Here is a 23,735-nt window from a genome sequence, read left to right on the forward strand (position 1 = left end):
GGAATGAATGTATTTCTAGAAGGTAGCGGTATTATATTTTCTAGTCCTTTCATACAAATGTTTCCTCTTCTGATTTTTTGGAGGTGAGCCCACTTCAAGCTGTATGGAGAACGTATAGGTAAAGAAAGAGCAATACTAAACTGTAGTGTATTTAAGAAACAAGAACTAAGCTGAGAGATAAATTGTGCAGTTTGATACCCACATTCCCTATACTGTACAAAAGAAGCTTTTCTTAACAGAGAAATTCATGCCAAAGAGATATATATATATATATACATATAACAGAAAGGCAACTATAGTGGATATAGTATACATAAACACAAATTATTTAACTATACTTCTCGTAAATCTTCTATTGATAAATAACATAATAATCAACTAGGAGCTTTGCTAAAACTACCTGCTGTTGCAGATTTTTGTTGCATTTTTATTCTTTTTCTTAAAAATAGCTAAGAGACCTAAATAAGTTCAGTGATTTATGATTCAGGCCTACGATTCCTGGAACTCAAACAGTGAGATATGAATTTGCTGTTAAAGGAATGAAGGATTGTGTATGGCTCTGCAATTCCATGATTCTCTCCTAGATAAAACCCCCTCTTAATACATAAAATAAATCTGCTCCTCATTGCTGAAATCTGCTAATCAGATTTCTCCATGGATCGATGGTCTCCCTATAGTGCATTTTTATTTGATTGTCATGTGTGCATCTACAAATCTTTCTCTTCCAAAATGATACCTGACTTTTTAACTCCTAACAGACAAGATATAAAATAGGCCTGGCTTATATTTATCTATGTTTATAGAGGGCCCATCTTTAATCATTGTAATATTTATAAATATATTACAGTAATTACAGTACTAGTATTTCTTCCTACACAAACTCACTGTCAAGGTCGTACTTAACAACTGTCCCACACCGGAGGCATGTGTGACACCATGTGTGGCTCCACTAATATGCAATGTTATGCAAAGCTATGGGTGGCTTATCTCTATTTCATCTCTGTATGACCAAAGGTATGTGGACACCTGACCATCACACCTATAGGAGGTTGTTGCATATCCCATTTCAAAACCCTGGGCAAGAACTTGTGGAAAGCCTTCCCAGAAGAGTGGAGGATATAACAGAGCTAAGAACTAAGGAGCCTAGCCCAAACCCTGTGATATAACTCTAAACCATTATCCCTACTCCACCAAACTTTACAGTAGGCACTAAGCTTTCGGATAGGTAGCGTTCCCCTGGCTTCCACCAAACACAGATTAATCAATCAGACTTCCAAATAGTGAAGCGTGATTCATCACGCCAGAGATTACATTTCCACTGCCCCAGAGTCTAGTGGCAGTGTACTTTACACCATTCCAGCCAACGCTTGGCATTGTGCATAGTGATCTTTGGCTTGTGTGTAGCTGCTCGGCCATGGAAATCCATTTCATGAATTTTGATTTCTGTAGTCAGTGATGCTGCAGAGGACAGGAAACTTTTACACGCTACATGCTTCAATATTCGGTACCCCCCTTTGTGACTGGACCATGGCAGATCTAACAGGACAGCAATTTCATGAACTGAATTTTGCAAAGGTGGTAACCTATGACGAATACAGTACCACGTTTGAAGTCACTGACCCATTCTACTGCCAATGTTTGTCTATAGAGATGGCTGCCCATCTCTATACACCTGTTAGTAATGGGTAGGACTGAAAAAACACCTAAACTCAATAATTAGGAGGGGGTGTCAGCATACTTTTGGTCACTTAGTGTATTTAATGTGTTCATAGAGCTCATCTTTTGTTATCATTATACTATATTACCGTAATAATGCTAGGGTAATAAGATCACATTCTTGAACTTTGCACCACAATCTCTTTTTATTCTTATCCCCTCATTGAGTATCATTTCTCAGCTCATTAAATCTTTTGTTTAAAACGTATAAATAATATATAAAACCTATAGATAAATCTATAAAATGACATGTAATATTTTGTACTGATAAATAATAATAATACTTGTGATAATAATAGTTGTAATAGAAACCATGTTTCCTTTCTTGTTTGGCTTGTTTTCTTTCTCTATCTATTCTTTTCTCTTGCCTCCCCTCTCTCCTTTCTCTCTAATGAACAAAATGCAAAAAAAATGTTATAAATTATACAGAGTACCCTGGTCACTCCCCAGGAGCAATCCTTCAAAAAATGAAGAAATTACCTAGTGAAAGGTGGCAACCCTAGTCAGAAGAGACAACGTCACGAATACACTAACTATGTTCTTACAGTAGTTTCCTAAATAGAACAGTATTCAATACCATCTGCACAATTATTTTAATATTGTGTTATAATCACAGAAACCCAACAAATTACGTTTTATTTTGTTATAAAAATGGACACATTATTTTTTCGTTAATATCCATTATTGAAAGAATCTGCCATATGCTGTCAATAAATGCTTCTTCGATCTCTTTATAAAGAAAAATAAATAATGGAGTCAGGATATATTTCCTGCCATCTGAGTTTGTAGGTCACCTCATTACATGTAAATATCAATTCCTTTTAAATGATTTATCCTTTTCCCATTAGACCTACGTCTGAACATATCAAAGCCGGCTAGTGCTCCTCAAATCGAAACTGCGGTGAGTCAAGGATTTAAAAATAGCAAATACCGAAACAGCACTAATAACCAAACATTCAACAATCAGAATTAGGAAATGTTTCAAATCTAAGTAATGTGAACCATTTTACATCGACTTAAATCAATTTGAATCATCAGCCTAGTAAGCAATATGTTTTCTTATAGTCCTTTTTTTTTCTTAAAGGAAAACACATTAATGCATATGATAGCTGAAAGGTCCCTTTAAATATATGTGGTATCTGCCATATGCAGATAATGGTCCCCGGCACGTCTCCTGACGTGTGACGTTCTTACCTCCAATCAACTCCACCTCTGGTTCTGTGAATGTCACTCAGAGGGGGTCTAACAAGACCCACTGTGCGCATGCAGAGAGAACCTCCAATTGATTTTACTGGCTATGGAAGAGCGTCTACCTTCTACCAGCTTCTACCTAAGATATGTGATTGTTTGGAACCTCGAAAATGGCTATTATAATACAGTTACAATAATAACAATAATACTTTAATACAGTTTCTCATTTGGTGAGGCTGTCAGGGGCATTAAACTATCCCTTTATGTTTTTGGGAACATCAATTCTTAAGTACATTAAGTTCATTAATTACAGTCATTTCTGTGTTTCTAAAATATACATATTTTCCAAACGTAAAAAAAATACCATTGAAATTGAGGATTTTGGAAGGGAAAATAGAAATGAGGGGAGAACAGAATAAGGTAGCCTTAGGAGAAGAAAGACAGATTCTGTGTAGCTGAGAAGAAAGCAATACATTCTCACACAAGGTGGCAAACAGAAATGCAATGAAGTTGTTAATTTTATGTCTATGTCTATGTTTTAATAAAAAGATTTGTATCTCTATTTCTAAGAAAATTACATCAATCTTTTTCACACTTTAAAGATTAAGTAAAATGTACTAAAAAAAAAAGTTGATTAAGTGCTAATAAAGCTTTAAACAGTTTACTACATTCAATGAAAGAAACAAATATTTTTTTTGCTGGCCTTGGGATTTTCAGAAAAAAAAGTGTCTTCTGCTACTGCTGACTTACAGCTAATCATCTGTAGGTATCCGCTAATGCTGTCAGTACATGTCCCAGCCAATCAGTGAGACGGAAAGCCGAGGTAGCAATCGATTTCCACGCATACTGGGCATCTCTAGACATCAGGCTGAAAAAGGTTACTTTTTTGCTGGAACAGTAAGTGACCATCAGAGAGCCAATCACTCTCTGTGTGTAGTCATTGCAGTTTTTCAACTTTTAAAGTTCTCATAAAATGTCAGCTTCTTCAAAAGTTTAGTGGCACTAAATGTTGATACCGCTGTGCCATTTTTTTTTTACTCTTTATAATGTGGGGGTTAGGATTCTATTCATGTGTTTTCATATAGAGGTGGCACAGCTGGCTAAGCAGAAGGTGGCTCTAGAGTTTTACTACACTTGAGAATATGCAAAGCCTGACCACAGCCACTGATTTTTGAAAATGTACAGCCTATGACCTAGCTTTATTTGATTTCACGGATGTGAAAAGCTACTGGTGGTAACCTTTCTTTCTCACCACCCATAGGTTTAAAAGTAGAGGATCCAGCCCCAGGAATAACTTGTTGAATAACTCTTCACTATGTATGGGCTTAGCTTATGATACCCAAGACCCCTGTGCATATGTCCTACATCATTTGTGCTTTTTTCTGATTAAGTTTAGTTCGAGTTCAAATAATTTTACTTATGTTAAAAACATTTTTTTTTTTAAAAAGCTGATCAGGTTTTGAAAAGTCCTCCTATCACCTTACCTAATGGAATCTCTCTGTTGCCTGGTCCATTCCAAGCTTTTTGATGATACATATTCCTGGGAACTTGTCAGATTTGATCTGGAGTGTCCAGGGGAAGCTTTTTTTAATCAGTTTCTTTAATCTCACCCAGTCAGTTTCTGTCTACCCCTTGCCCGCTACCTCTTACCCTCGCCTACTTCCTACCCTATAAAGTCCAACAGGCACCCACAGTAGATGTAACTAACCATACTTCATACAAGAGGGGGGCTCTGGGTAGTCATCCCTGGGACGTTCCCAGCTATGGTGATCAGATCAATTTTAAGAATTTGCAAGTTTTTATACAACCTCAACATCTTAACCTTATCTGGGTAATGGTAAGAACCATGCATCATGCTGCCATATGACAGCTGCCTAGATGAATGGGTAGACACAGCAAGCCTTATGGTGTATTGTATACAAATGTCCCATAGGCACCAATGACTTGCACAACACACCGGGGTTCTTGTGTAGCCACTTCCCCTAAACCCTCATTGATCATTGGGATCCCAGATCGGTGTAAGAGACCTGTGTAAGTGTGACCTGTATTTCTAAAATGATCATGATGATATCACAACAACGTAGCTTTTTCCTAAGGGGAAAAACCAATAGCTGTATTTAAAAAGAAGAAAAGATATTGCTTTTATTATATGTCTTACTCTCCTTAATGTTTTGCTTCTGGGTTCTTTAAAGGGATACTCAAGTGTCCCAGGCATGAGCCTCACCAAGTAAAGCATGTATAAATACTTTTTAAGTACTTCAATTCGCATTTGCTTAAGTTAAATAATTAAAAATAAACTACTTACCTTATGGAGAACTTGCAGCAACACGCCACATCCGTGATCTGATGTTTTGCTCCACTGATTTAGTGGGAATAAACGGAAGCACATGCTGCACATGCGTGACTTGACTGGCGGTAAGTATACAGTATGCCAGGAGATGTATTCAGCCAACGGGGACCACGTGAAAATTTAAAGAGACCACTCAACTATCATATGCATTAAATTGCTTTTCATGGCCGGACTGTCCCCTTTGAAACTAGACTTGAACCACCTAAGAAACATTTCCCACTACAACATAGAATTCTATCTATTATCTGAGGCAATTTCTGCAGGATTTCAATCTGCTACTTTCCACTGATTATGGTTAAAAGAAAATCTGCTGTGAAAAACACTGCACTAAATATTAACACCCCCCCATCCAGCTGATTTCCATGGAAATGTTATTGTTAATAATACATAAATCTGATGGTTTACTTACTTGTAGACAAAGAAACGTTAATAAATAGAGCAAACATGACATAAAAAATAAGGAAAGGAATGTGTTTTTCTTTATCAGCCTGGCAGCTGGGATTCAAAAAGTAAATTAATCAAAGTAATAATGGAGTGGATAACCAAACAAACCATGCAACCTCTTCCCAGTAGCTCTGCACCTGATGTCAATAAAAAATGAATACATGCAGATAATTTAGTCTATTTTTAACTGGCCAATCCCAGTTTAAACAGTTCTAGAAAAGCCAAGATTCCCCTTCAAACGTTATTAAGCAACCATAAATAAAATTCAGAACATGCCAGCATACAGAGCAGCACGTAAACGTAGCACGGTTTATTAACCCTTTGTATAATAGACTGAAGAGCAACTCTGGCATTTAAACTGTAAAAAGACGACTTGGGATTTTGTCCAAACACAAACATTTCCAGAATCTAAAATTCAAATGCGAAGGACATTCAGCCTCTTAAAAGATCATATAAAAAAAAGCAAAAAAAAAATCTTTAATCATATGAGTGCCAAGGGAGTTAGCAACACATTACTTTAAAGCTGCCGTACTTTACCCGCCAGACGCTCACACCAATGGGTGATAAATGAATTAAAGTGTATTTGATATTATAAATTCTAGGATGCTCTTTGCACCTTCTGACCTCAAATGCACAACAGGACATCCGATAACCAGCATTTTCACTGCTACCATGGCTGGAAGCAATAACTGTCACCATGTCACATTGGTATCTATCACAACTTGATGATTGACATATTAAGTAGTAACGTCATTCATCACATTGCAACCAAACAATATTAACTGTAGGGTGATAGCTTTAGTTTCGACCTTTGTAAATAGGCTCCATAGAGTTATTTTATTTTGCAAAATCACATATTCCTATACACAATAAAAAGAGTTGAAGTGTACCCCCTAGGCAAACATTTCGACAATCAAGTGTGGGCTATAAAAAGTCACACTAACACATCTCATGTGAAGAGATTGCATATATTTTGTACATAAATGTATTGCTTATGTATTTGAATGTAGTTGGAAAATCATTCTGCATGTGTCTTTAAAATAGTAACAATACCATTACTACTAATGCTGAGGACAGTAAAAACAATAATACTAATAATAGTAATAACACAAAGTCAATTACCTTTGTTCATAATCCAGGTGATGTCAAAAGATAGCTTGATACAACTTTGTTGTTGCACATTCAAAGCAAAATGATAAAATATGAAAATACTGTCTGCGGTGCAAGGTTTGTTATTTCTTGTGTGTGTTCAGAGGATAGAGTACATCAGTGTGGCAGGCCTCCAAGTGTATGAGAAGACAAGGCAAGAGACTGTTGGTTAATAAGGCATGTACTATATAGACTGACTAGCAGCCAGCCCAAAAGCTTATTGCTCTGAATGGGATGTTACAGCATTCCAGGAGCTATCTCACAGCAGGTTCTCTGCTGCCACCTACTGGAGAGCAACCGTTTTACTATGAATGTAGGTTATGTCCTCAAAGAAAGATAGTGTTACCCTTTTCATTATAAACTGACACTTTCTATGTTTTATTTAGTTAGTAAATATATGTCATATTTAGTAATTTAGCCAAAACTAAACACACACATCTCTGTTATTACAAAAGATGACCTACATTATTTTATTATAACTGCTATTTTGTATTGGTTTTGAAATGATAATTATTATTATCATCTTTTATTTATACAGCACCAACTATTTACCCAGCACTTATTACAGTATGTATTAAAAGAGTATGACAAATACCACAACTGACAGACTAAGATAAATTTATAGGTAAAGAGAGCCCTGGTCACAAGCTTACAGTATAGAGAATAATTTCTATACATGAAAAAAATGTAGAAAGGAGTATTCAACAGAAAATGATAGGCAACATATTGCCTAGTAATTGCCTTGAAGTAATAATAAAGCATTGTTTTAGAATGAACTTCTGGAAACTATGAGACAGGCATCTAAACACTCATGAGAACATGTCAGAACTAAGCAAATTGTCTCCACCAACCTTTTCCAATGGCATTTAATCTCCTTAACCATAGGTTACTGATGCAATGTCAGCAGCATTAATGGGGTTTATGGTGTCGGTGTGGATCCATGAATATCACTTTGCTATAGAAAATAGGATAATATTATACCCCAGCTTTCATTTTTTCAAGGGTAGTCTTTTGAGTCCTTTGAGGACTATAGGTATTTACATGAGACGCTTCATCTGGAACAGTGTTAAATTTATGTGAGCTGTAGTAGCAGGAATAAACATAAATACGCTAATAATATTAGTAGTAGACTAATAGAATAAATTTACATATACAATATTGGTCACGGATAATACATGTGCATCCACACCATCTAAAAATGGAATAAAAAATGATAAATTAAATGTAGGTTTTGTATTAGTGGAAGAGAGGTGTAAAGGAGGTGTAATAGAGAGAGATGCTCCTTGTGAGATGCATTGCACATGCAAAGCTGTACAGATGTTTCTGCATAGGCATCTATGCATAGCAGTTGGATATTTTCTCATAAAATAAATAATTTGTTAAAATTCCAGGTAAAACAAGGTTTGCCACATATCTTTAGTAATATTTTTGATTGGTTTTCTATATTATATACTTTTTGTCAGACCCTGTATTTTGCTAAATACATAGCTTTTTTGGTAAGACAATTTATACATGCATGTGTTATGTTTAATTATTAACAATCTTCTGTGCAGTGGGGATGATTGATATATATATATATATATATATATATATATATATATATATATATATATATATATATATAATTTTTTAGTCCTTCCTACAGCTATATTTAGCTGTTTTCTGTATATTTCCAATTTAATTTTGCATTTTACCAATTTATGTTACCAATTTTAGTTAGTTTAAAAGTAGTATGTTCACCAATACTTGATCATTAATTGTGACAATAGACTCCAAGCCAACACATGGTGACCTTATTCTGAGTATGATAAAGTGCAATTGAACAAAAGGGACATCGAAATACAGTCATCGAGTAGATGCATATTAAATAAGACATGCTTCTTGTGCTCTTTCTATGCTGCTCTCATCGAGAAGTATAAGTCATGACTGGTTTTATCTTCTCCTTCCAAGTAAATATCTCAATAAGCCCGCACAATCAGCATATAACAAAAAGCAAATGGGCTCTCTGTAGTCTTCAGATCTGGATTTAAATTTAGAACAAGTGACCCAGAGAGAAGAACAAAGTAACCACTAGACTGCACTCAGAATGTTCTCTTCCACTGTGTCCTATTATACCCCACTGTACAGCTTTGGAAGATATACTGGTAATCTTTCAATACAGAATAATAATATTAAGTGAGATGCCTCTACAGAAGGTGGTTCTTTGAACATCAGTTCAGCAGTTATTGAATCTATGTTTCAAAGCAAAAGACAATAACATGAAAACGTAGATTAACCCCTTTGTGACAAAGGCTGATTTTACTTTTTGTACCCTTCTTGACAATGGCCGTTTTAACATTTCTGCGCTGCTCGTGTTTAGTTGTAATTTTCTTCTTTCCCGTTTACTGACGTTTACCCACACACATTAGATATTGTTTTTTTCAGGAAAAGAAGGGCTTTCTTTAGATGACATTGTTTTGATTGTATCATATTATTTACTATTAAAAAAGTATAAAATATGGTGAAAAATTTAGAAAAAAATGACTGTTTCTAACTTTTAGTTGAAAAATCTTTTACTCATCTATAAAAGGTAATGAAAAAACCTGCTAAATAGATTCTACTATTTGTCCTGAGTTTAGAAATACCCAATGTTTTTATGTTTTTTTGCTTTTTTCTACACATTATGGGGCAAAAAGTACAGGTAGCGTTTTGCTATTTCAAAGCCTTTTTTTCCAAATCTGGTAATTCTTCCCCCCATGTGCCATTTCGGGTATCTTTGAAGCCGGCCAATGCAATTTACCCCATCAAGTCATATATTTTTGAAAACTAGACAGCCCAGGGTATTCCAAGTGCTAGTATTTTAACCCTTTCCAAGCACTAATTCTACCATCAGCCTTTCTCAAACTTTATGGTAGTCATTTTTTTTGCATTTGTTTTTTCTCACACTTTACTTTAGGTATGAATAAACAGGTTCTGTATATGTCACTATCATAAAACACCCCAATATGTGTTTAGCAACATCTCCTGAGTACAGCGATACCTCACATGAATGATTTTGCCTGGGTGTTTGGGGGCAAAAGGGCCACATTTGGGGCATGCGCATTTTCAATGTTGAACTTTGGCATTTGGGGATCCACTGCCCATGCCCTATTTGGCACATCTTTGAGCCGGGCCATTTCAGTGTGCCCAATAAAGCCATATATTTTTGAAAACTAGACACCCCAGGGTATTTCAAATGCTAGTATTTTAACTCTTTCCATGCACCATATCTACCACCAGTCTTTGTCAAACTTTGTGGTAGTCATTTTTTTGCATTTGTTTTGTCACACACATTTTACTTCAGGTATGAATTAAAAAGTTCTCGTATATGTCACTATCACAAAACACCCCAATATGTGTTCAGCAACATCTCCTGAGCGCAGTGATACCCCACATGAATGATTTTGCCTGGCTGTTTGGGGGCAAAAGGGCCACATTTGGAGCGTGCACATTTTTCAATGTGGAACTTTGGCATTTGGGGATCCACTGCCCATGCCCTATTTGGTACAACTTTGAGCTGGGCCATTTCAGTGTGCCCAATAAAGCCATATATTTTTGAAAAATAGACACCCCAGGGTATTTTAAATGCTGGTATTTTAACTCTTTGCATGCACACATTTTACCACCAGCATTTTTTCAAAGTTTGCAGTAGTATTTTTGTGTGTGTATTTTTCCCACACACACCTACTTTATGTATGAATTTACAGCTCCTGGTATATGCCGCTGTCACACGACACCCCAATATGTGTTCAGCAACATCTCCTGAGTACAGTGATACCCCACATGCATGGGTTTGTCATTTTTGGGGGGAACTAAAAGGCCACATTTGGTACGTGTGCATTTTTCTAATTGGAAATTAGATGTGTGGCCATCCATCCTTCCCCCCGTGTTATTTGGGACATTGTTGAATCCGGCCAATTCAATTTACCCCATCAAATCATACATTTTTTAAAAGTAGACACCCCATGGGCATTTAATATGCCAGTATTTTAACTCTTTCCATGCGAGAATTGTTTTAAGCTAATATGCTAATTTTAGGACTTGCTCACAAAAATATATTTTTTATATATATATATATTTTTTTGCCTTTTTTTAATTTTTTTTACATTTTTTTTCAACTTGAAGGTTCCCCTGATAGTGACATCAGAGGGAAATGATTTTTACATTTTACTGGTTTTTTACTATTTTTTTTCTAATGATTATTAATTTTATTTTATTTTTAATTTATTTTTTCTAATCACACTGTGATTAGAAAGCTGAGCTCCATTGACTTGCATGGTTGAATGCAGTACCTGTATTCAACCTGCAAGTGGAGCCAGAGTTCTCTAGAGGGTCAGGAGACCGGCTAGCGAACTTTTTCGTTTTTATTATTTTTTTTCCCGGGTCGCCGCCATCTTGCTCTCCGGAGCGGTCACAGTCCATCAAGAGGTAAGTGTTTGGTGTCGCTGGATGCCTCCTGATCGAGGCATTCCAGCGACACCATTTAAGTTTAGGAGGTGATCGTTGATCGCCTCCTAAACGCTTTTAAAACGGGCGTCCGCCGCCATACATTGTATGGCGGATGTTGACGCCCCGGGGAGGGGCCAGACATGGCCCCTGATTCCGATCATGGTGTTGCTGAATGCCTCGAGGTCGAGGCATTACAGCAACGCCGTTTGGGTAAAAAAATCGATCACGGATCAATTTTTTTTACCCGTTTTAACAAATGACGGTCCTGGCACGTCATTTGTCGTTAACGACATGATTTTCTGTGACGTGCCCGGACCGGCAATTGTCATCAAGGGGTTAAAATATTAAGTTTGAAAGTAAATTATAGAGCATTTTTGTTGTTTTCGTTTGTTATCGTCACCATTTTAAAACAAGAACAGTATCCTGATGATATAAGAATGACTAATATATATCCAGGGCCAGCCTTAGGGGTGTGCGACCTGTGCGACCGCACAGGGCGCCATGGTTGCAGGGGCGCCTGCCTAGGACTTAACTTAAAACATTGTTTTTGTTTTTTTGGGTTTTTTTTAAACTTTATTTAACATCATTCATGTTAAATAAAGTTTAAAAAAAAACCAAAAAACGATGCTTTAATCTAAGTCCCGGGCAGGGGCGCCGAACGGTTGCTCGTGAAGTTCTCAGCAACCGCTCGGCGCCACTTACTCTCCGTGACTCCGTCGCGGTGCCGGCATCTCATGTTGAGCGCTGGACTATTCCGGCGCTCAACATGAAATGCCGGCACCGTGGCAGAGCGAGAAGACGGATGCCTCCCGCTCTCACCGCAGGACTCTGGCAACAAGGTAAGTGGGGGGGTGTAGTTTGAGGGGCAGGTGTAGTTTGAAGGGGCAGAGGGGGGGTGTAGTTTGAAGGGGCAGAGGGGGGGTGTAGTTTGAAAGGGCAGGGGGGTAGTTTGAATGGGCAGGGGGGCAGTTTGAAGGGGCAGGGGGGTAGTTTGAAGGGGCAGGGGGGTAGTTTGAAACGGCAGAGAGGAGGGGCAGTTTGAAGGGGCAGAGAGGGGGGGTAGTTTGAAGGGGCAGAGAGGGGGGTAGTGAGGGGGGGCACCAGAGGAGTAGTCCGCACAGGGCGCCACAACTCCTAAGGCCGGCTCTGTATATATCATTATGGACCCTCATATGTTCAATGAAGATATTGTAGACATCTATACAGTGAGCTTTATTTAAGATCAATTCCACCTATTTTTTCTTATATTAATGAATCAAACTGAATCAGTCTTTGATCTTGTCTTCAGCCATATGCCTATCCCATGCATGTTTATATTCTCTGACTATATTAGCCTCTATCACTTAGAAGGATATTCACACATTTTGTGCTTCTTTCCCAGAGTTACTGTGAACACGAGAAAAATTGGGCCACACTTGTGATAAAAAAATATTTCACTTTTAATCAGCTGTACTCAGGGCTGGATTAACAGTAGGGCAAACACAGCAATTGCCCAGGGCCCAAGTGATGTGAGGGGGCCCAGATCTCTCATGCATCCCACAAAGCAGCCATCTGATTTGGCCCCCCGATTTGGTCCTTCCTCGACCCAGCGCTAGAAATGATGCTCCCTCGTTGACGTTATGCACAGGGAAGTGACATAATTTGCAGGCACGCAGAACCGAGAGAGAGCTTCTGGTCACGAAAGACATGTGGGAGAAGGCAATGGAGAGCAAGAGGGGCAATTTTTTCTATCTGATTCAGGGCCCCAAGTGCTTTAATATGCCATTGACTATACTTAGTGTGGCATTCATGAGACCTGCTTGCAGCTGCCAATTTAGGGATAGCTGAAGCATCGTCTCCTCTAACAGCTCGCTTATCTTATGGCCGTTGTATGTGCAGTCTCGATGAGTTGCAAGCAGACTAGGTATCTCCTCCTGTTGCTGTTGCCCCCATTGATGGGTATCCGTTGCATCCTTCTGTTATCACCCAGAAAACTAATCCTCTCTTTCACAGTGCGGGCCCGCTTCATCAAGTATCAAGAAATCTTGGAAATCATTTTGGCTCTTCAAGAATGGCATCATTTGTAGGAGGGGGGCTAGGAATTATGTTACTATTCTCATTGACCACAAAAACTCAGCAAGGCCAAAAGGTTGATCCCTAGACAAGCCAGGTGGCTCCTGTTCCCTTCCAAGTTTGACTTTGTCATCTCCAACTGTCCTGGTTTAAAACAGATGTCAAACCTGACACAAATGACAAAATCAATCCTGAACCTATTGTTCCTCCTCCTCCTCCTCAGATCACAGCCTCTGTGTTCACTTATTCGTTATCTCCTTTATTTCACCGCATTTAAGCTTCTCAGGCTGTCCTCATCGTCAGCCAGTGTTGGTGGATTGTCATCTGGAATATGAAATTGAGGCCGTTCTTGATTCTAGAAGGGCTCAGAATTCGCTTCAATGGCTTGATACAGGCATGTTGTGGCAATTAGCTTGTTTGCAGAGAAGTACTTTGCTCCTAAACTTTAATTTACTGTGTAAAGTTTTCCCATAATTTTGAGTATATCTGCATAAAGGTTTAAAAGTATAATTTTGTGTGTAATAATTTGTAAAGATTTTGGTTAGACTGAAGGTTAAGGTCACTATTAAAATGTGGAAGAAGGCCTGATTTACATAAGCATCTGTAATTTTAATTGATACAGTAACTTTTTCTCTAGATATGAAGAGAAAAGCATAGGAATGGAACAAATTTTCTAATTTTATGAATGTCATTTTAAATTGCCAGTGCATAATTTTAAGTAATTTTGAATTGCCTATGTATAATTTTGAATGCCAGTTTTCACTACTTTATTTTAAATATAAAAAAAAAACTTACAGTTTACCTGGAAAAACACGAATGATTTTCCACAGGACAACTTCCTGTTTACATTTATAATAATTTTAAAGCATACCTTTGCCTTTTCCATATATTACATTTTAGAGATTTTTACACTATAAACCTACAGAGAGTAGAAAGGAAGACAACATCAGGAAAGACAATAAATTAATATGCTAGTTCTGCCACATTGGTGGCTACTTTTTTCCACTATTGACATGATGTATAGCTATATACACTATTATATAAAAACTATATAACCTGGAAATGCACCAAGATAGGCTACTGGGGGAGTGCGTTCACTTAAGAGCAGGGTTAGCCACATGTAGGGGTGACATTAACCGCAGACTGTCAGTTCCCTGTGTGTCTGTGCCTTAGTATATATTTATATTTCTTATATTTAACCTGCCCCAATTTGCACATCTGTTTTCTGGGTGTTGGACCTTATTTCTGTTTCCGCTGTTTTCATTTAGGCATTCTGTTTTTGTAGCGTAGGGCTGGTGTTAGGACTTATGTTAGGACCTAATATGAGGTACTGTGAAGCTTCCACCTTATGGCCATATGATTAACTAAGTCTTCACATAATTTGCATTGGTGTCAGGTCCTATAGTTTGCCGGTATGTTTCTTTTCTACTTTTGTTTGTTTTATGTTTACCTGTATCCCTGTCCTTCCATTGGGTTTGCCTTGCCTGCTTTCCATCTGGATTTGCCTTGGCACCTGTACCATTGGACCAGGCCTGAACACGGATCCTGCAGGTATGGCATGCACATATCCGTGTCTTTGTACTGGATACAGCAGACTGCTGTACCTTTAAAAGACATCTTTTAGTGAGTGGGGAGTGAGTGGGAAGTAGGCAAGGTGTGGGTATGACTAAACCCAACTCAACTGCCTTGAGAAAGAAGAAACTGTTTCAGAGACTAGAGAAAGTTGGGCATCACCAGGAGACCCCTGAAACTTCTCATGTATGACTATAGCATGTACCTTTTTCAATGTACCTTTGAAAAATAACCTAACTAAATATAGTTTACACATTATATTTTAAAGTTTCTCTTCTCTTACCGAAAGTACACATTTCTTCTATTATACTGAACTTTTTTACAAGATTTACAAATCAATATGTAAACATTTTCTTACGCACATAAAATGTATTAAACCTAATTGGAAATCTACATCTAGAAGAAAGTTATATACTTTGTACAATGTTAAGAAAAATGTGCATTATCAGAGCCATTTTCTTTTGCTTCACATGCTATAATGTACACTAAGTAGCATGTACACCGAAGGAAGAAAATCATTTCAAAACACAAGCTTGTATAAAAAAGCAACATAACATTGAAAAGGGAGTAATGTTATTTTCCCCTCTTAAATAAATGCCTAATGGCTATGCTATTTTATATTCACTTACCTTTTATAATAGATGAGAAGATAAAACATTTCCCTTGCTTCTACTTCCTAGGTAATGATAGAAAGAAACACAGAAAGACAAAAAATGTGAAGTTTGCAACCCTAATGTAAACCCTTGTGCAACTCTGCTATATCTTTATATTTTTTCTACCATGAACAAGATCAGAACAGAGAGACCACACCTAAAATTTGGTATCATTGAAGCAAAATACTTTGAATGGGTTATCAAGTCAACCAAACTTCCAAATGTTTTGGAACAAGAACTGTAGAAGCAGAAATTTCTGCGTTGCAATTACATTTAGTAATTTATTTTAACTACTAGTTCTTTCATTAAGCTTTTTGCAGAAATTAAATGTGCTTCAATAAATGAAACTCTATTTCCTGCTATTCAAATTTATGGACAGCCTAAAGGGACTTTGGCTCAAGTTAGCTGATTCCCCATATGTTTTCTAATTGCGTTTAGTTTAACTGCTGTTAATGTTGTAATTATTTTATACAGTTTGATGTTTCAATATTAGATGAGATTTTGATCAGCCTCTTTAGTTAGGATTTAAATATAAAAATAATTTCCGGCGTCCATATTTAAAGCAACCTAACATATCTTTTTCCTCCTTGTATGTGGATACATTATAGATAGTGTATATTATCGCTGAGTGATATAGATCTGAACATTGAAGTTGTAACACTTTTTTTCCCACAAACCTGTAAGACATTAAGTGTTGTGGTGTGTCTTCTCTTCCCATCCCACCAAAGTCATTGAGTAGTATCCAAAGGGTAAACAATATCACATATATCATAGCAGCTTCTTAGCTTAACAAAGTCCTCCATACTTTGCCTCCCTTCTAACTCCCTTTCACCCTTTTTATATCCTTATCCTTTTATCCATTTTTTTTTAACCATACGTTTCCAAGATCGGCTCCTTGTTACCAGTTTCTAATTCTGTTTAGCTGTTACAGCTTGAAATAATACCTGGTACTGTTTTTAATACTGGCATATAGTCATCAGTGTACTCTTCGACATTATGTTGTGTTTCAAATTTTTCAGCATTATCGGAATTTTCACTTCTGTTTCTCACCCAGTTTGTTTTGCGCTGTATTCATACATGTTTATTATACTGGGAATTTAATAAACAAATTGTAAAAAAAGAATGCTCTTCGGTCTCAAAGAGACACCCTAGCCCTAACATATATTTTCATGCATTTTGGAGTTTATTTTAAGCAGATTCCTTTGTATTAGTTAGATTAGAATTCTGTGTTATTTTCCTCCTCTTCTTGCTGCTTCTAATAAGGTTAATGTCTCTTACTATATGGTTCGGTCGACCATTTCTGATTGTTCCGGTAAATCATTCATTAGTGATGTATTTTCTTTATCGCACTGGGTGGACTGAATTTGAAAATGGAGCCTAGCGCTTTGAAGCTAGAGGCTGATAAATTGCAATCATGCTCCCCTTGGTGCCTGTATACAGCAGCATACTACTCTTTTATATCCACTGCCTACATTTTGCATTCAGTGTATATACCAAGTATTAGTTACTCTGATATTTAGTCAGATATCAAAAAACATATTTAGAAAATTAAAGGATAAATTGCTAAAAATCCAGCATTTATAAATGCGCCTAATTTTTTGTTTTTATTTTGTTTGTTCTGTCTTTCTTTTCTTGCTGCCAGCTTATCAGTATTGTACAGGACTGTCAATGCAAGTTAATTCATTTATCATTTTATTTTAAGATTACTGTTTACACATTGTTTGATCTTATGTGGTATAACAATGCGATGGCAGCATAGTAATAAGTTCTTTTTTTTTATGATTTATGTTTGTGTTATAAAATTTTGGCCCTTTTTAATGTTCTCACTAACAGCTAATTAGCTTTGACAGAAGAGAAATAGCCAAGCAAATCCAACAGACAAAAACAAAATACATCTGAATATTTCACATTTCTTTTCATAAAATATTCAGTGTGAATGTGTGATTAATGTGTATTTGAAAATTTCCATCTACATGTTCTTAGATTATATGAAAAGTTTTTCTTTTGGGGATAGTTTTAAAACTTATTGAGGTAGGAAAATTAGATCGATAAGACAATTTTAAAAGAACTTAATGACGTACTTAAGAACTTCCACCTAAGTCTCTAGGTGTTGCTCTTGGTTAGTATCTTAAATCTTAGCAGGAATCAGTGTTTAGCCTACTCCCTGACCATGGTCCATCAACCACTGCTCTTTACTCACTTCTATATGTTTTCAACCTACTCCCCATTCTCTTAATGTCCAACTGGGACTAGCCCCATGCCTACGTGCATCCAGCCCCAGACGTTGATAACATCCACACCCCTAGGACCCCCCAACACTGCAAAGTTCCTTCTATGACATTCAAGCAGGAACCTCCTAACTCTATAATGATAATAATAAGGAAGGCCCATAACTGCCCCAGGTGCCAAAAGTTAAGGAGAGAGCTTGAACTGTTCAGCGGCAATACCCCAGCACCTCCACAAAACTGTCGTAAACTTACCTCCCAAGTATTCCTCCTTGTATACATATGCATACTTTTATTAAGTAAATACAAACAGATGTACTTGGTAGTTTATAGTTCACAGTATAATAAAAGGAGCAGTACATTACGTGTGGTTTTCAAATAAGTATAATATAGTCTACAGATATTTTGACCAGGGTATAAGAGATATAAAAACATTAGGTAAAAAGTGCTTGCCCCATAGGGCTTATAGTCTAAGTAAGGAAGGGATAGTTTGTTTTGTGTTAAGTAGATATATTATTCAAAAGAGAGTGTTTATAAAAAATTTAAAATAGAGCCATATCACGTTTATTCATTCATTGTGTTGCATGCATATAAATACATTGATCCCCACTAGCTTTCTTTGCCATGCAGGCGCTAGGATATCTCCTTTTTATGTACTAATTGGTTCTCTGAAACAAAAATTACAAGGAAAGACACATACAATCGCAGAAACAGTTGTGGGCTTTTCAGTTTTTATGAATTCACTTTTCTTTTGCACCATATTAAATCCTTACATGTTCCCCTTTTCATGAGCTTTCAACACCCTTTCACTTAATTACAACTGTATATTTCTGATTTTTCATTTTCCCTAAGATCCACATGGGTCAATCCTGACCTTTCTGAAATGTTTTAAGTCTATGAGTGCAAAAGCTAAACTACCCACAGATACGTAACATGATTCATACCATGATCTTTTGCGTATTTCACTAATTTTCCTGGTTAAAACAGCCTGCAGTAGAATATCTGTTAGACTGTCATTGTATTACACAATTCTAAACACCTACATACAACATTTTATGCTGTTTAACACTTGCATGCAACTGTTTTGTGATTCTAATACCTACAGGTTCTTAACAACCACATCATTAGTGGAATCGCATTTTGATACTATTTTAATGGTGGCAATTATAGCCAATTTTAAAAAATATTTTTGAATGAGCCTATTCATACAGTACTTATGGTATAATATATTTCAACTACAGCCTGTGGTGTTCTTAACTTAAGAAGTTTGATACTTCCATACAGTTTTTGGCAATGGAAACTCTTGAAGCCTAGGCATTATGTAAAGGGGTGTTACTCTTACCATGTTTTCAGTTGGACATTGACACTCAACACGTCCCAGACGTAAACTTAATGGGTTAGATTCTACATTTAAGATAAATCTATCACAAGTACCATATATGACCAAGAGTATGCAGAACCTATTTCATGAAGTTCCTGATGGACATGTTGCACAGGACAGGCGAGTTTTACATGCTACACGCTTCAGGACTCGACAGCACTGCTCTGTGAGTGTTTGTGGTCTACCGCTTCGTGGCTGAACTGTTGTTAATCCTAGACTTCACTCATCGATAATAGAATTTATAGTGGACCAGGATAGATCTAGCAGGGCAGAAACATCGCTAACTGACTTGCGAAGGTGCCAACTTATGGCAGTGCCACATTTTAAGTCACTGAGCTCTTCTAATGTCAATGGTTGTCTATGGAGATGGCATGCATATGTGCTTGATATTAATACGGCATATATCAGCCCAGATACATCACTGTTTTTACTTTATGGTTTCATTCCAATCGATATATTAAAGCCTTATTTTCTATGGTTCATTTTCTAACGAGACATGATCTGTATGTGTACCTTAGTGCAGAATGGCACTTACAAGAGGTTTTTAAGTTTTCCTGATTTAGTATTTAGCCTGCTTTCTTTTAAATGTATGCAGACAAGCACAGATATGGTTTTCCAGTAAATTGTGTTCTCTTTAATCTTTGTAAATTACCCCAGAAGTAAGTAACTAGTGTATGAAATTTAAATGTTTCTATAGCAGAAGTGAAAGAGATTAAAGAACAAGGCATTTTTAACATGCTCGAGAATATAAGATAAGACCAAGGACTAAATAAAAACAGAGGAAAATAGGCAGGCTAGATGGGTAAAATAAATTGTATCTGCCAACATATTTTATTGTTCTGTGTTTCTTCAAGCACCTGCAATCATTCATTAGATATAGCACAGACTATGTTATGCCACGTTATGTCACATTAGAGGTAGATGTATCAATTGAAAGACTGTTCCACTTTCAACAAATAATTAAACTCCTGGCTTAAGAAGTGGCATGAAAAAAGCCATCACAGTTCTCCCAAGAAACATAATAGAGACATGATACAAGGACATTAAAAATGAATTGGTTTGAAGGACACACGCCAGTAGGTTATGACAGGCTGGCAGCAAAGTCAAAAACAATGTCTACTCAAACTAGGAGCACTACAGCTTCCATAAACCGTGGCTTACTTTAAAATGTAATCCCTGCCCAAATGTAGTAGATGTAGTAGTATAACTAAATTCAATTATTGAAACTACCTACAGTATATTTGATTCAAAGTAAAGGAATATGAAAAGTGACAGCTTGAAAATGTGCAGCTCCCCAATCACAACCACTCATACTAAATATGTCTGTCTTTACCCCCTCTTTACCTGGCCTTTGGTTCTTGGAGCAATAAAAGATACTTATAAATGATGTGCCTTACTCATCTGATATGGAGGAAGTCAACTGGTAGCTCTTCAGTTAGACTTAGATATAACTCCCACTACTGCTAGATTTGATATTATGTGACAGTAGAATGGGAATACAATGTACATCATTTGCGGTTTACTTTGTACCATCCCAATCTTCTTGTGTTTTTCTATGCTTTCCACCATTGCTCTTGTAGAGATCTGCCCCCATCAGGCCTGCAGGCTGTGTCTATGTCCTCTATAGTAAAATAAGAGACAGAGTGCCTTAGTATCCCAGAGCAGGTATAAAGGAATTAAAGGACATATCACAGTCCCTGGTCTGCTGGATTATGGCACGTTGTCGTTTATGTATAAAGCGTAATTCTAGCACAAAGTAATAAAAGCAGAGCAATGCGCAGGAATGTTTACGTGCTATAGTGACTGCACCAGATTCTCTGCTTGCTGCACTGAACCCCAATGAATCACTTTCCACTGGAAGCCTGACACCAACTCAGAGTAGAGGGCTCTGTGTGTTTCTTTACCGTGTAGAAAATATCATTAATATCCAAATTCTGCATTGAAAATGCATTTTTTTTATATAAAAAGGAATACATCACTGGAACATTGCTCTAGCCAATTACTTAATATTGCTTAGACAAGGTGTGCTCCTGAAAATGATGGGCTCATACAAAACAGCAGATTGCGGAAAGTGATATTCTAACATATGTAATGGATAAAACACAATTCTATGCCATGTATTGCATAATGGAGTATTGAAATGTAAGGTAAAGTAGATGAGATCAGTGAAGTTTGACATATTCTGGAACAAGAAGTCAGAGCACCATGTAAACCTGAGGAAGAGATGAATCTCCATAAAAATAATTAGCCCGAGAGATATACAGCAGAAGACAGAATTCACAGCAGTTCGTCGGATGTGCTTTCCGAAATAAAAAGAAATACTAAAACTATTATAGTCAGTTCCATTATGAAAATATAATTTTAAACAGGCATGGACTGGCCCTCTGGTACACTGGTGGGCCATTGGCGGACGGAATCACACTCACCTGATCTGATGCTGCAGCATGCGACTGGGCATTTCCATACATGAGCATTAAAACATAGCTTGTGGCCGCACATATCCAACCGCCAGACGCACTTCATCAGGAGGTCCCTTTCCTTAAAGTCTAGAAAAGTACAGTTTAATAACACAGATTTTTCCAATCCAGTGCTATTGGACAAAGGTTATTTTTACTCTTTCTCCAGGTTATTTCTCTTCTTGTAGGCTTTTTTAACATTCTTGTTTTTGGATGATTCTTTTCCTGGGACAAAAACTAAAGATTAAAGGTTTTCGTTGATCATCAAGTCATTATTAACCTGCAGGTGCTTGGATGGACTTAATGGTGGGGGGTAGGTACAGTTTCATTGTTTTCAGCCTAACCCAATCCATCACAGAAGGCAGGCATAGAGAGAGGGTACGGCATGGGCTCCATGCCCCTTCAAATGGAATTTTATTTATTTTATCCCCTTTGACCCTAATAGGCAAGGGGAGTCTGAGGGGAAAATGCCCCTAGGGCTCATTTATTTTACTTTAACCCCTTTGGGTGGATGGAGGGTGAGAAAAAAAAATGACAATATAGCCCCAGGTTGTTTTATTATCATGCACTGTGTGGAGAGAGAAGGGGGCATAACCTGCCTTGGTTAACAAGAAGACTTTAAAAGACACCATTTTATTATAATTATTTTTTTAAATATAGCAGGGGATGTATTTTTATGAGTTTCAGGTGAGAACGTGCATAGTGTCAGCATGGAAGAGTATTCAACTGGAGTTTGGTCAGTCAAGTCAATTCTTAACGCAACTGACTACTTGACTCCTTAGCGAATAGACCCAAAAGTACCCAGATAAAACATATTGAAATCAGAACTGTATGAAATAAGAAAAAAGAATATCATTAAAAAAAATGTTTGGCATAGTAATGATTAGAAGTTTTAGATGTGTACATATTCTATAGGACTATGGAGTAGTGAAAATAAGACATTTATAATGACAAATGTGGGTACAGCTAGTATCGGGGTCGTACAAACTTAAAGCGCACTGTTCTGCATGGCTAAGCACTGTTAGTAATGACATTTCTATGATGGTACTTTACATAGAATTCCATGCTACAGAAAAATGATTATATAAATCCTGTCTTTCTTGAACAAATTATAAAACCACACCATGTCGTAGTATGCTGCAACAGATAATAAATGATTGCAAAATTCAAGAATTTGCCGTAGATTAGTTGCTCTGTTCATGATAACCGATTACTTGGTGAGGAGGTGGAATTTAAATGTCAGTCTGAAATTAAAATAAATATTGCAGTTAAATTCTTAAGTATATGCAGCAGTGTGTTGGATCCCCCCCCCCCCTGTGATGTATGTCTGTTCAGGGTAACTTTGTGGCTGTGATACATAAATCAGTGTCGGTGTTTAATATGTTGGAACACAATCATATTTAATATGCAGGGATAGCTCTGCTGGTTATTTTAAAAATACTAAATGATTTTAAACAGCAAATTCCATTTATGGTATGCAGATCTGTAAATTGTAGGATTTAGGACAACAGGGCTACATGAAATTTTAAAGAAAATAATTTCATGTTTTTTTCCCCTGCATATTAATTAAAAAAAAGATATCTTTGCTCTGAATAGAAATGAATATGAATATAATGAGTAACATTTTAAAGGTGATTCTTTTGAACTGTGTGAGTTAATAAAGCATTGGTAAGGAATACAACTGCTGATTGATGTGCTGAACCCTCCTAGCTTCTCACATGTTTTAGACATTATCGCTACATTTACTCATTCAAAGTCAGGGAAATACTATCTACCCTGTTAAAATAGTATATGCACTGATATTAATAATAATAATAATTTATATTTTATTGTGTCATTTAAAAAATAGACATAATCAAGTATTTTTTTTAATTTTTTTTTATTTTATGTCAAATAAAAATATATCACAGGAAATAACAATGGCATAATAATGACAGTAACTAAAAATTAACACAAATCTCGTATATAGCCATAGTGCAGTACAGATAGCTAATATCCCGTTACAGCATTGGAAATCTATTAATTTATCTGTACTAGCGATTACCAGTGTCTATTTATACAGAATGTGTAGGACCAGTG

Source organism: Sceloporus occidentalis, unplaced genomic scaffold (genome assembly GCF_023333645.1).
Source record: "Sceloporus occidentalis isolate IW3139 unplaced genomic scaffold, rSceOcc1.0.p SCAF_81, whole genome shotgun sequence".
NCBI lineage: Eukaryota > Metazoa > Chordata > Lepidosauria > Squamata > Phrynosomatidae > Sceloporus > Sceloporus occidentalis.